The sequence below is a fragment of the Cnephaeus nilssonii genome, assembly GCF_951640355.1.
Source record: "Cnephaeus nilssonii genome assembly, chromosome: 5".
Lineage (NCBI taxonomy): Eukaryota > Metazoa > Chordata > Mammalia > Chiroptera > Vespertilionidae > Cnephaeus > Cnephaeus nilssonii.
In genome coordinates this window covers 39,885,584-39,899,389 of record NC_137076.1, presented here as the reverse complement: position 1 = coordinate 39,899,389, position 13,806 = coordinate 39,885,584, and the positions used below count along the sequence as shown (strand labels likewise).

Below are 13,806 nucleotides of genomic sequence, written 5' to 3'. Positions count from 1 at the left end.
CCTGATCTGGGACACCCTTCGGGGCAAACCAGCAGGCCCCAACCCATGCACCAGGCCTCTATCCTATCTAATAAAAGAGTAATATGCAAATTGACCATCACTCCAACACACAAGATGACTGCCCCCATGTGGACACAAGATGGCCACCACAAGATGGCCAGCAGGGGAGGGCAGTTGGGAGGAACCAGGCCTGCAAGGGAGGGTAGTTGTGGGCGACCAAGCCAGCAGGGGAGGGCAGTTGGAAGGGACCAGGCCTGCAAGGGAGGGCAGTTGGGAGTGATAAAGCCTACAGGGGAGGGCAGTTAGGGGTGACCAGGCTGGCAGAGGAGGGAAGTTGGGGCGACTGGGCCTGCAGGGAAGGGCAGTTGTGGGGGGGAACCCAGGCCTGAAGGGGAGAGCAGTTGGAGGGTGACCAGGCCTGCAGGGGAGGGCAGTTAGGGGCAATCAGGCTGGCAGGGGAACAGTTAGGCATCAATCAGGCTGTCAGGGGAGTGGTTAGTGGGTGATCAGGCTGGCAGGCAGAAGCGGTTAGGGGCAATCAGGAAGGCAGACAGGCGAGCAGTTGGATGCCAGCAGTCCTGGATTGTGAGAGGGCAGTCAGACATCCCTCAAGGGGTCCCAGATTTGAGAGTGTGCAGGCTGGGCTGAGGGACACCCCCCCCCCCACTCACGAATTTCATGCACCAGGCCTCTAGTTGTGTTAATAATTTGAATGATATATAGGTTTGAGTGTCATCATGTTATCTATCTGATTCCCAAAGCTTATGTTTTCCCTGTGAGTTAGAATTTGTGCCTCTAATTAATTTAGCAACATCAACTCTAAAATGTTTGCCCTATAATGAGTTTCCAAGTGCCATGAAAACCTCATTGTTCAGGAAAGATAAAAATTGGTATGTCTTCACCAGGGAGCTCATCTTTCAGGTAAAATAACAATTGTTATATTTTAGCCAGGGAGCTAATATAATAACCTTTTAATCCATGGTTACATCAGGGTAACTATCACGTCCCACAGTGTGGGTGAAAATCAGATGGGACTTATACTGCTATACTGCTACTTATTTCAACTGAAAAATAATAAGTGATGTTGGCCTTTTTATTCCACTGTGTGCTGTCACCTGACTCACCCTAGAGCAGTTTTCTGGGCTAGAGACTTCACTTGTTTAGCATTTCCTGCATCATGACTTATCTAAGCATGCCATGCTTAAAACTCCTGTGATCCTGGCCAAACAAACCAGCGTGTAGGAGGAATATTTTGGCATTTCCTGAATGCAGTGCTGAGGCTTTTTATCTTTCCTTTTATTTTGCTTTGGTTTTCATTCATTCATTCACTCATTCATTCATTCATTTCTTAGGTTAGCTGAGCTCATTTGCCTACCAGATGTATCTTCAGCAATTTATTATAAGGCAGTTCTATTATTTCACTTGACATTGTTATTGATGTTAGCTGAGAAGGTGTTGTTTTGGAAGTGATGCTGAGAAAGCATCTGGTTAAGTCAGCTAGTCTGGTTCGAGAGGTGATTCTAAGGCTCATTCACTTAGCCCTTCCATCATCCAGTAATGGGCACCCTTGAGTAACTGCTCAAGAAATGAACACTGTTTCCTACCTATTGCCTTTATGGAGAAATGCTTTAAAATCAAGCCACGAGAGATTGTTTAAAAAGTATCCTTGTTTATCTGCTATTTGCTTAATCCATGGTTTTTATCAATGCTTTGGGTCAGAAGAAAATAAAATTATGTATCCTATATGCATTATTCACTGAAACATTTTAAGGAAAAGCTTAACTGTAAAACAGAATGACTCATTTCACTGAGCAATAGGCTGACATTTTAGTGACTTGCCATAAATAGTGCAGTGGGACTAAGTAAGCTGACTTTAATGATGAGTTTTATAAGGTAGTTTGTTCCTTCTTCTTTGTGGGTTCCATGACCTTTTCCCGAGAGAGAGATATTTATGGGAAATCTACATCTCTCTTTTATACTCTTCCAAACCTTTAGCTTACTAACTAGGAGCAGAGGAGACAAGAGTGAATAAAATAAGAAAACAAAGGGGGGAGGGGGAGAGAAGGAGAGAGAATGCTTTCACCAAGTGAAAGAAACAAACAGTATCTGGAAGACAGCATTTCATTTTTTGGGGAAAATTAGAATCAGAACGTTTTTGGTATGGTTAGCAATCAATCAATGTAACACAGGGTCCTGATTCTCCCTCCACATTGCTCTGCACCATGAACATAGGTCCTTGGCCCAGACCCTGGTATCACCCTTGGTTATTATCTTTCCTTCAATTCTCCTACATGCTTGTACCCTTTCTCTTCATCTCCCATCCCTACTGCTGTTCATTTTAAATCCACCAACTTTTAAAGTATATTTCACCTATTTCCCCCCCACCCCCAGTTTTATTGTGAAATAGTTGACATACATCAATGTATAAGTTTACAATATACAACATGATGGTTTGATTTATTGTGAAATGATTACCATAGTAATTTTAGTTAATATCAGTCATTTCATGTAGATACAGTAAAAAGAAAACTGAAAACGAATTTCTCCTTCTAATGGAAACTTTTAGGATCTACTCCCTTCACAAGTTTTCTGTATATCATTCAGCAGTGTTAAGCATAGTCAGCATGCTGTACGTGACATCCCTAGTACTTATCCTATCTAATAAAAGAGCAATATGCAAATTAACCATCACTCTGCTACACCCACAAGCCACGCCCCCCAGCCAATCAGGAACAAATATGCAAATTAACCCAACCAAGATGGCTGTGGCCACAGAGAGAGCAGGAGGCTTGGGTTTCCACGGCAATGGAGGAAGCCAAGCTTTCCGCACACCTTGGTGGGCCCAGGCCTCCACTCAAGGCTACAAAGTTTCAATTATAGAAGATAAATAAATACCAACAAAAATGGTGGCAGCCACAGAGCTGGAGAGAGCAGGAGGCTTGGGTTGCCCTGGTGATGGAGGAAGCCAGGCTTTCCACACACCCTGGACAGCCCAGACTTCCAGTCAAAGATACAAAGTTTCAATTATAGAAGATAAATAAATCCCAGATCCCAGGACCTCCGCTTGGGTCGCTGGGGGGCGTGGCTGGCTTGCAAACCACCACAGGCCCCTCGTCCAGGCCACACCATGCTCCAAGGGAATACCCACCCTGTTCCGGGACACCCTTCAGGGCAAACCAGCTGGCCCCCACCAGTACACCAGGCCTCTATCCTATCTAATGAAAGAGTAATATGCAAATTGACCATCACTCCAACACACAAGATGGCTGCCCCTATGTGGTCAAAGATCCTGCCCTCATGTGGACACAAGATGGCCACCACAAGATGGCCAGCAGGGGCGGGCAGTTGGGAGGGACCAGGCCTACAAGGGAGGGCAGTTGGGGGCGATCAAGCCTGCAGGGGAGGGCAGTTAGGGGCAATCAGGCTGGCAGAGGAGGGAAGTTGGGGGCGATTGGGCCTGCACGGAAGGGCAGTTGGGGGGGACCCAGGCCTGCAGGGGAGAGCAGTTGGGGGGACCAGGCCTGCAGGGGAGGACAGTTAGGGGTGACCAGGCCTGCAGGGGAGAGCAGTTAGGGGTGACCAGGCCTGCAGGGGAGGGCAGTTAGGGGCAATCAGGCTGTCAGGGGAGCAGTTAGGCATCAATCAGGATGTCAGGGGAGTGGTTAGAGGGTGATCAGGCTGGCAGGCAAAAGCGGTTAGGGGCAATCAGGAAGGCAAGCAGGCAAGCAGTTGGGAGCCAGCAGTCCTGGATTTAGTACCGGGATTGGGCCTAAACGGGCAGTCGGACATCCATTGAGGGGTCCCAGATTGGAGAGAGTGCAGGCTGGGCTGAGGGACACCCACCCCCGTGCATGAATTTCGTACACTGGACCTCTAGTTTATCTTATAACTGGAAGTTTGTAACTCCTAACCACCCTCCTCTAATTCCCCTTCCCTCCACCTCTAGCCTCTGGTAATTAAAAGTCTAATCTCCTTTTCTGTGAGTTTGGTGGGGTGTTTTTTGTTTTTTTTTGTTTTTGTTTTGGTGGGGTGTTTTTATGTGTTTTTTTTGGGGGGGGATTGGTTTCTTTTTTAGATTATAGTATTTGTCTTTCTCTGACTTATTTCACTTAGTGTAATGCCTTTAAGGTCCATCATGATGTTGTAAATGGCAGGATTTCCTCATATTCTGTGACTGAATAATACTTAATAGTATGTGTATATACACAACTTCTGTATCTATTCATCCACGAATGAACACTTAGGTTGTTTTTATGTCTTGGGTATTATAAATAATGCTGTGATAAACATGGGGGCACAGATATCTTTTCAAGTTAGTGTTTTTGTTTCCTTTAAATATATTGCCAGAAATGAAATTGCTGGCTCACATATTAATTCTATTTTTAATTTTTTGAGGAACTTTCATACTGTTTTTCCTAGTAGCTGCACCGGTTTAAATTTCTACCAACAGTGCACAAGGGTTCCCTTTTCTCCACATCCTAGCCAGAATTTGCTATCTCTTGTCTTTGGATACGTCTTTCTGTCTTAACTGAATTCTCTAGTTCTAACCACCATCTTTTTCTTTGGCTGTCAGAAACAAAACAAACCACCTGGTAACTGGTCTCCTGGTTTCTATTCTTGCTCACACTGCCTCCTCCACAGTGCAGCTAAAGGGGTTGTAGTGAAACTAATTCTTGTGGTGTCACTCCCCTGCATGAACAGTAAATAACATGACGTCTCTGAACACCTACAATAGGATCTTAAGTGAATTTTAAACATCAGAAATTATTATACCAGGTGTGTATATACTATCTGGATTATGTATGTATGCATGTTGTAGATGGAATGTCTCAAGAGTACATTATTCATGGAACATCAATTATCTAGACATTTTTCTCTTTCTCAGAAATTTTCTAGAAATGAGATTTTATTAAAATATACTATTGAGCAGAAATCTCTCTACCTTCTGCTCAGTTTTGCTGTGAACTTAAAACTGATCTAAATAGTAGTCTGTTGATAAAAAGTATATCAGTTCTTTTATTTCAGGTAATATAGGTAGCACTTGAGTAGCTAACATATCTCATCTTGACTTTTTTATCAATGTAACTTCAAAAGACCTGCCTCTGGTAATATGTTTATCTCTAATTTCTATGGTAGATATGGTAATCTGTTCAGTCTGCATTTAAGAGGATATAATAACAAAGGCATAAATATACTTTTTCTCAGGCAATACTGACTTTATTAATAAGACTTGTTCAATTAACTAATTCATAAATGATATATTTTTGTTCTTGAGGATCTAAGCTCCATATTTCAGACTAATCTTTCAAATCTCAAAATTAAATGTTTGTAGTAGGTAACTTCAGTTCTTATGTATCTTTTTCAGTATAACTTTTTGATTCAACTACAGGTAAAAGGTAAATATCTCCAGATTCAAAAATTCTTACCAGAGATTGTCTGGGAGTTAATTCATTTTTTGCAGTAACCCATGTGATAGATTTGGTCATTCCCATTTACTGTGACCAGTCTTCTTGGCCATGAATATAACAATGGAGGCTGTAATGATCAGATTTTATTGACTCTGCTTCAGTCTTCAAAACTAACTAAAATCAGCCCACAAACTTTCTGGAAAATCCCACTCAGCTGAGGATATATTTTTGAAATTTAAGTACCCATAATTAACTGTTTATATACTTTAGCTTATTGTTTGTAGGATTTTCGGAATTACATTCACTGATGTTTGAAATAGTTACTGATGTCATGGTATAGTTACTGACTACAGCAATCTTTGCTAGTAGTTTCTGTTAACATTTTGTTTTTAATGGGACCTCATTCCTCAGAATTGAATTCATTGTTGTCTTCTCCTCTTTTCAAGTACCTTTTGTTTATAATGACACTAGTTTGAAACCATATATATATACTTAATATATTTTTTTATTGATTTCAGAGAAGAAGGGGAAGGGAGAGAGAGATAGAAATATCAATGAGAGAGAATTATCGATCGGTTGCCTCCTGCACGCCCCCTACTGGGGATCGAGCCCGAAACCCAGGCATGTGCCCTTGACCTGAATCAAACACTTCAGTCCCCAAGCCAATGCTCCATCCACTGAGCCAAACCAGCTAGGGCGGGAAGACTTGATATTTAAACTCCTGAACACTGGGAGCTCTCTCTCTTGTGCTCTTATGCTCTGGGCCCCCTTGTTCTCTTGGGACTCCGGTTGCAGGGGGCGTGAGCCATGTGGGACCCATGCAATGGACTGATGGACTGAATCTAGCCTGATGCTACATCAGACCCAGCTCCACATGGAACAGAAACTCTAGACACTGGCTCTGCTTTTGGCTCTGCCGGGGCCCCAGCTGCATATTTTCCAGGACCGGTTTAAGGAACATGGGACCTTGCAACCCCAGAAATATAATTCCATGCCAATAAAAACACTCTTTCGCCCATGCAAGTTTTAGAAAATTGCTTTTCTAAAGATATTATAAGAACTCCACTCCCACCAGCGACAGAGGAATCCCACCAATCCAATCCTCCAGCAACGAAAGTAGAGGGAGCAGTTTAAACTCTTGCCAGGCAGGCTGAGTGCAGAATCCTTCTAAGTTTCTATGACTTCCAACTGTTACATTGCCTTGTCCCCAAAGGAGACTACAGTATTTTTAGTGACTCACCTTTACCCAAAGCATTAACCAAAGCATTTAAATGAATTTTCATAGAAGCAATTCTATTTGACACCCCTATTTCATCAGTTTGTATAATATTTAATTAACCTATGTAATTACAATGTAAAATAAAATTAGTGTACACAAGTTTGGGAGCAAATAAAACCGACTCCTGGCAGCTATTCAATTCAACAGATGGGAGCAGGAGAGCACATAAATATAAAATTAGCCTTCTAGCCACAAGATTCAGCATGTTGTGGGCAGAAATCAGGAAGTTTTAAGGGAGGACTAGAGAGCATGGATTAATCCAGTCACTTGATTAAGTGAAGGTTAGTTAATCGAGTGACATGGCATAGCATTATAGTTCATTGTGCCGATCTATAGTATTGGCCTATACTATGAAACCCTGAGGATTGCACAGCACCAGCTGCTATCTGTACATCACAGAGAGATGTTCTACAGTTGGATTACAAAGGCTTTAATGTACTTTTCGTGACTCTCACTGGGAGGGGGTCTGAGCACAGGAGAATAATTCTAATCATCTGTATCCTTTGTACAATATATTTTCTTCCAAGAGGGTTGTCTTGAGTAGAAATCATTTTCTACTAGGAGAACTAAAACATTTTAGTGCAGTATACAGAACCATGCTTTTGAAAGAGCTATTGTGACTGTTCCAAAGTTCAAATTTCTTCCCTAAGAAAATTCTGTTTTCTCACCCAGAAGTTCCATTCCATTATTTTCTGTTCTTCCATAGAGCAATTCTTTATGACCAGATACACAAAAATGGTTCACACTGCGATTAGAATTTTGATTACACAGGGTATGGCAAAAGTAGGTTTATAGTTGTGAGTATCCAAAACACAAGAGTTTATTCTTATATTATTATTAATTATTGTATTATTTTCCATATGGACAACTGTAAACCTACTGCTGCCTCACCCTGTATTTGTCCTTGTAAAGCAGTTCATGTGCTTTGAAGGAATCTAAAAATATTCTGTGCACTTTTTTCCTCCATGCTCATTGTTGATGACTATTATTCCATGCACATTGAACTGATTACGTTAAATATTAGAGGTATTGGTTAGGCTCACAGATCTTATATGCATTTACATTTTAAAATACAAGATATATTTGAATTGTGGAATAGAAGAAAAGTTAATATTTAACTAAGTGACTAGTTTTTTTGTAAAACTACAGGTGACAAACTGGCCTTTCCTACTGGTTTAATAATTTCTAGTAGCAGTGATAAATGGTTAGAGTAGGTATGTGAATACTTAGTCATCAGCAAGCATTTACAAAGAATTTGTTGAGATAGCTTTCCTAAGCAAGTGTCCAATGTTTTTCCAAATGGTTTACAAATTGCCTGTAGGAGTTTGTTCAGTTTCCACTTCCCTGGACTTCATCCCAGATACCTGAAGTAGAATCTTTAACTGTGGAGCCTGGGATGTGCATTTCTATCAAACCCTGATGGCGGGAGTGCCTCTGAGAACCAGTACTCTTGGCATTTGCAATCCCTAGGTTAATAAGAAATGATCTCTTCCCAAGAGTAGGCCCAGTGTGGTGAATAAAATCTGGCAGAAGGCAAATAACCTTATCCTAAGATTAGAGCTCACACTGAAGTGTTTTTGCTGCCTCGTCCCTTCTGGCTGTTGAACTTTGCTTATAGCCAGGAAGAGACTCAGAAACCTGCAAATAAATGCTATTTCTGACTAACTAGAAATCTAGGAGCTAGGATTCACGGCCTGCCTTGAATATCAAGATAGGATCAATTTTTTCAGGGCCCATAGCTCAGCATGTAACCCCATGCTGGGGGACATTTAGAAGCTGAACTTTATTGATAGTTCATTGTGAAGAGTTTGTGGGCTGTGTCAAAGCTATCAATGAAACAACAGCATAAAGAAATCTTTTGGTTCTATTTATTGTATTTTGCTTCAAAAGGAGACTCAATCTTGTTTTCACATTTAAGTACCATTCTGGAATTGATTGAAGTCTATTACAAGGTTTCAGATATCTGATATTGAAACAAAGGAATGATTCTTTAGTTCCTCATTCAATGGATGTGTAATAAGCAGAGACTTGTGAGTCTTTTAAAGTTTTATTTGCTTTGAGTGTCATGAGGTGTTAGAAGACATAATATTCTAATTTATGCCCATGTTCACTTTGAAGGATACATATAATTCTCTTTTCGGTGAATCCCATTTTGCTCCTTTTCACCTTTTGAAAATGTCATGTGCAACCTTTTAAAATTAAAGACCACAGGGCTCATAGGGAGCCTCACACCACATAGCAGAGGCAATTGCTCTGAGCTATTATACTGTAGAGCATGTATCTGCTACCTACCAAGAGAGGTAATATGGAGTCACACTCTGGAGAGCTTAAAAAAAAACACAAAAAACAGAAAAGGGTGATTGCTGTGTTCTTTAAATGCCTTCACAGCAATTCTCTTTGAAAGAAGAGAAAAGAACAGACTCATTTTGAGTCTGTTCAAGTCATTAGTTGGTTCCCAGCTGGACCACTCGGTCTTCACTGGACAGCTATCAGGCATGTCAGCCTTGTCCTGTGACTCCTGGCCACATCCCCTTTGTTTTTTATCTTTTCCATATAACTGCACCAACAATAATGCAGTGTACATTTCATATTTCTGAGAAGTGGCATCTTAATTTTTTTCAAGGCTGGGTAAACAGAATCATCATCATTATTTCATCTAATCCAGGGATTTTTAAATCTTCAAGAATTGGTTAAACCTTCAGGGTATTGATTTCTTCATCTTAGGTTAAACCCAATTTGGTTCTAATTTTAGTTTTGTGATCAAATTTATGATGTCTTATTCTGATCATATTTGTGTGTTAGTTACTTGCTTGACTCATTTGAAAATTTTAAGGATTAAAGAATTTGAAAATGCACTGTGGTACCTCTGTAGTATGAAAGTTGCCCTTCTTGCAGATTATTCTGTTTTCCCCTACCTATTTAAAAATTTTACCTATTCTTTTGTTAAGAGATGTGCTTATTCTCATTATATGAACTTGGGAGAAAAAAATAATTTTCCTACTGATAAAATTAAGTTCCTATGGTTTAGTACAAATTTAGTGCCAGGATTCTTCAAGCAGGAAGCTGATATTTGATATTTGCACACCTTTAATATATGTGAAATGATAGAGAATCAGGAGTGTTAATGCCTCAAGAAAGGGATTTCTTAAGAGAAAGTGTATACTGGTTCTAGGATCTAGTCTCATGCCTTCTATAACCAATAGATATTTGGGTTTCTTAGGTTGCATTTGTGCCTAGAAATGAATACTTGTGTTTTTAAAAGATGATAGTTCAGGCTTTTACCACTTCTCAATCTATTACAAATTCAAACTCTGAACCAAGAACGGGTGACTGTTTTATGCACTAAGTGGTTAATTTGGTTGTTAGTTTTAGTTTTTAAGTTCTCTCCTGAAAATATTAAAAACCATGAAAATAGTTATTTTAGCAATAAAAAGAAATAGTAGCAAGCTTGTATTTTTCATGCTTGGAAGTTGTCCAGGAAACAATTTAAATATATTTTGAAAGTAATTTAATTTTTATATTATCATTTTACTATAGATACTATATATCAAATATACCATAGAGTTCAAAAGGCAATTGATATTCATTATATCCTTTCATAATGAGGCATATTTAAAAGTTTGGATTTGGGTAACTTCCTCTTCCTTGATAAAGAGCATTTACAAAAAACCTATAGCTAATGTCTTTGTTAATAGTGAGAAATTAGATACTTTTCCCTGATATCAGGGATAGGTCAAAGATTTTCCTCAATGTTCTTCTAGAAGTCTTAGTAATATAATAAAACAGAAAAGGAAATAAAATACAGATTTATATCTCAGAAGGATAGAGAAATAATTTATAATTACAAGTTTTCTAAAGCAAATGGTATAAGAAAAGGGAGATGAGGGACCTAGAGTCAGGAAGAAGCTGTCTAAAGTTCAGTCAAGTTGAGGAAAACATTAAGGCCATCTCGATTACTTTCTTGTCTTGTTCCAGAAATGGGACTTATAAGGAACTCAAGTTCTATGTGTGAATCCTATTCTTCCACTTGCTAAGATTCTGACCCTAATGTATAGATGCTCTTTTTCATTAGAGAACATTTATACTTTCAAGACAAGGAATACAGAAGGGTAAAAGTATGAGGCTGGGAAAGACCTATAGAGTTGTGTGAATCAGAGGCATAGAATGGGAGTGGATTGATAATTCTCAGGGGGAAAGGGGTGTCTGTGTGGGGGGTATGGGAAGAGACTGGACAAAAATCATACACCTATGGATAAGGACAATGCGGGGGGGAGGGAACCAGGTGATGGGGAGATATGGGGGGGGGGAAGGAGAAACAATTGTAATAATCTGAACAATAAAGATTTATTAAAAAAAAAACCCACACACACACAAAAAAAACAAATAAAAGTTTATTATATAGAATTAAGGTCTTTACAGTTCATAGTTACCTAAGGCTGAAGAAAGACTAGGTAATTTTTAAAAACCTGCACAAAAATTTCATTTTCACTTCCTCCCACCCTCAACTATTAAAATTGCCTATCAAAACAAACACTATAAATAACACCAAGTCCTTTAAGGACAACTTTCCCAAATGTTATTTCTTAGCATAGGTGATCTTTGTGGCATTACACAGTGTGATCTTAAATCCTTGTGAAGCATCCCTGACAGCTCCAGCCTGTCCATCATTTTCAAATTCAACAAATGTAATGTCATGCCTCTCAGGTACCAAACATACTTCCTTGAAACCAGGGAACTGATTAAACAGCCTGGGTAACATCACCTCATTAGTCTCTTCTGGTAAATTATTAAGGAATAAACTACAGTTTGGAGGGTAATCAGGTACGTGAGGATGTGGTGTTGCATTTCCTTGGGTGTTAGATGAAGCTGGTGTTACCTGACCAGGCTTATGCAGTTATTGCTGTCTGTCCCACAGTTTTTGGCATTTTTCTCTTTGTCAGCAAAAGTGCCACGTGTTTTAGATATTATACCTAAATTTGGTTTTGCATACTGGATTTGCATTGGTTTACCATCAAATGGAAATCCTAGTAACTGTCTCAAGGCATTCTTGGATGAGCCCAATTCTTTAAATATACCAAAGGCTTACTACCTCATCTTCAAGCTCTTTAATGCCACAATATCTACCACATGCCAAAGTCAGAAAACAGAGCATATAGGGATCTCTTCAATTCTTCTTTTTAAAATGTTGTCATTCATATTATTGATATAAATTGTGTGGTTTGGTCTGACATCCATCTTTTGGGTTAAACTGTTTAAGTAGTCCGAGGTCTGCGTAGTGTTCTGTAAGAACCCAAAGCACCCACAGTCTTAATAAGTATTGGAAATACTAGAGGCCCGCTGCACAAAGAGATTCGTGCAATAGACCTTCCTTCCCTTGGCTTCCAGCACCAGTTTTCCTCTGGCACCCGGGACCCAGGCCTTCGCTCGGGCCAGAGTCTGCCTTCTTCATCTTTGCTACAGACTCCAGCTGGAGTCTGCCATCTTTGTCTTTGCTGCGGTACTCCGCTCCTGTAGATCCCTTCACCCCCTGCCCTCCCTCTCATAGCAGGCATCCTGACCTGCCTGGCCACTCCAGAGTCACCTGAAGAAACTGGGCGACTGCCATCTTTGGCCTTCTAATTTGCATACTCACTCTGATTGGCTGTGGGCATAGCGGAGGTATGGTCAATTTACATGTTTGTCTATTATTAGGTAAGATAATATTGTTCCAAACTCCTAATAGGCATTTAAAACAAAATCAAAACTATTGCATAAAATTTATAAGAAATTGCAGTGTTTTGATTTTGCATGTGATTTCTGTTTCAATGTTATTTACAAAATATTAAATTTTAAATTTTACAAAAACAATTGATGCTGGTTCCTCTCGTTAGTGGGAGCTTCAAACTTCGCTACCTGTTGCATGGTCTGCACTGAAGAACAGTGGTCTTTGTAGGGCTGGTGGCCCAGCTACTTTGGATTGGCCTCATAGTTTGGTGATAGCGGATCATTCATTATTAAATCCTGTATTTTATCCTGGGCCATTGATCCAAAATGATGGATCCAATATTGCCTCTTTTCCTTAAAAGAAACTTAGAGTTTGAATCATGGGTGTATTTTCTTCCAACTTTCTTGAGTTGCATACAAGGAAAACATTATCATTCAAATGTTCTTTTAATCATCCCGTCCATAACATTACCAGCAATCAGAACAGATTTGTAATTAAACAGATTTGTAATTTGAGAGCCATGTGCAAACAAAAACCTAAAAACAGGTATCTTGGGATATATTCCTAGAAGTGGGATCACACAGCTAGAAACACCAGTCAGAAAGGATATATGCACCCCTATGTTCATAGCAGCACAATTTACCATAGCTAAGATTTGGAAACAGCCTAAGTGCCCACCAGCAGATGAATGGATTAAAACACTGTGGTATATCTACACAATGGAATACTACGCTGCGGTGAAAAAGAAGGAATTCTTACCATTTGCAACAGCATGTATGGAACTGGAAAGCATTATGCTAAGCAAAATAACCCAGTCAGAGAAAGATAAATATCACATGATCTCACTCATTTGTGGAATATAATGAACGACACAAACTGATGAACAAAAACAGATCCAGAGACAGAGAAGCATCGATCAGACCGTCAAACCTCAGAGGGAAGGTAGGGGAGAGTAGGGGTAAGGGGGAGAGATCAACCAAAGGACTTGTATGCATGCATATAAGCCTAACCAATGGACTCAGACACCAGGGGGGTGAGGGCATGAGTGAATAGGTGGGGGGAGGTGGATGGGGGGATAAGGACACATATGTAATACCTTAATCAATAAAGAAAAAACCCCAGATATCTTGCTTTACTGAGAAAATAGACAATTTTGTAAAATATTGGGCATTTATCTGTAAAAGTGGGCCTTTATATATTGAACTATAGTAAGAGCAGCCACTGGGCACCTTCAATACCTTTCATTTATGCTTTAATGAATTTTTTAAAAATCTGGTGTAAGACTGATCCAAATTCTGCTATATTTTAATTTATCTTGGACAAAACTGGTAAATGTAAATATTAATCAGGACAATACAAGTAGAAGAATAAATTTATAATGCATAGTGAAGACAAATGTATTTTCTTAAATGATA

The 13,806-nt window shown here is 39.7% G+C and overlaps 1 pseudogene across 1 annotated transcript; it reads right to left on the bottom strand.

The window, feature by feature from the left end:
- Positions 1-11,263: 11,263 nt before the first annotated feature.
- Positions 11,264-11,922, bottom strand: LOC307099140 (U2 small nuclear ribonucleoprotein B''-like; annotated as a pseudogene). The gene has a single exon. The product of its transcript is annotated as a U2 small nuclear ribonucleoprotein B''-like (transcript).
- Positions 11,923-13,806: the final 1,884 nt, after the last annotated feature.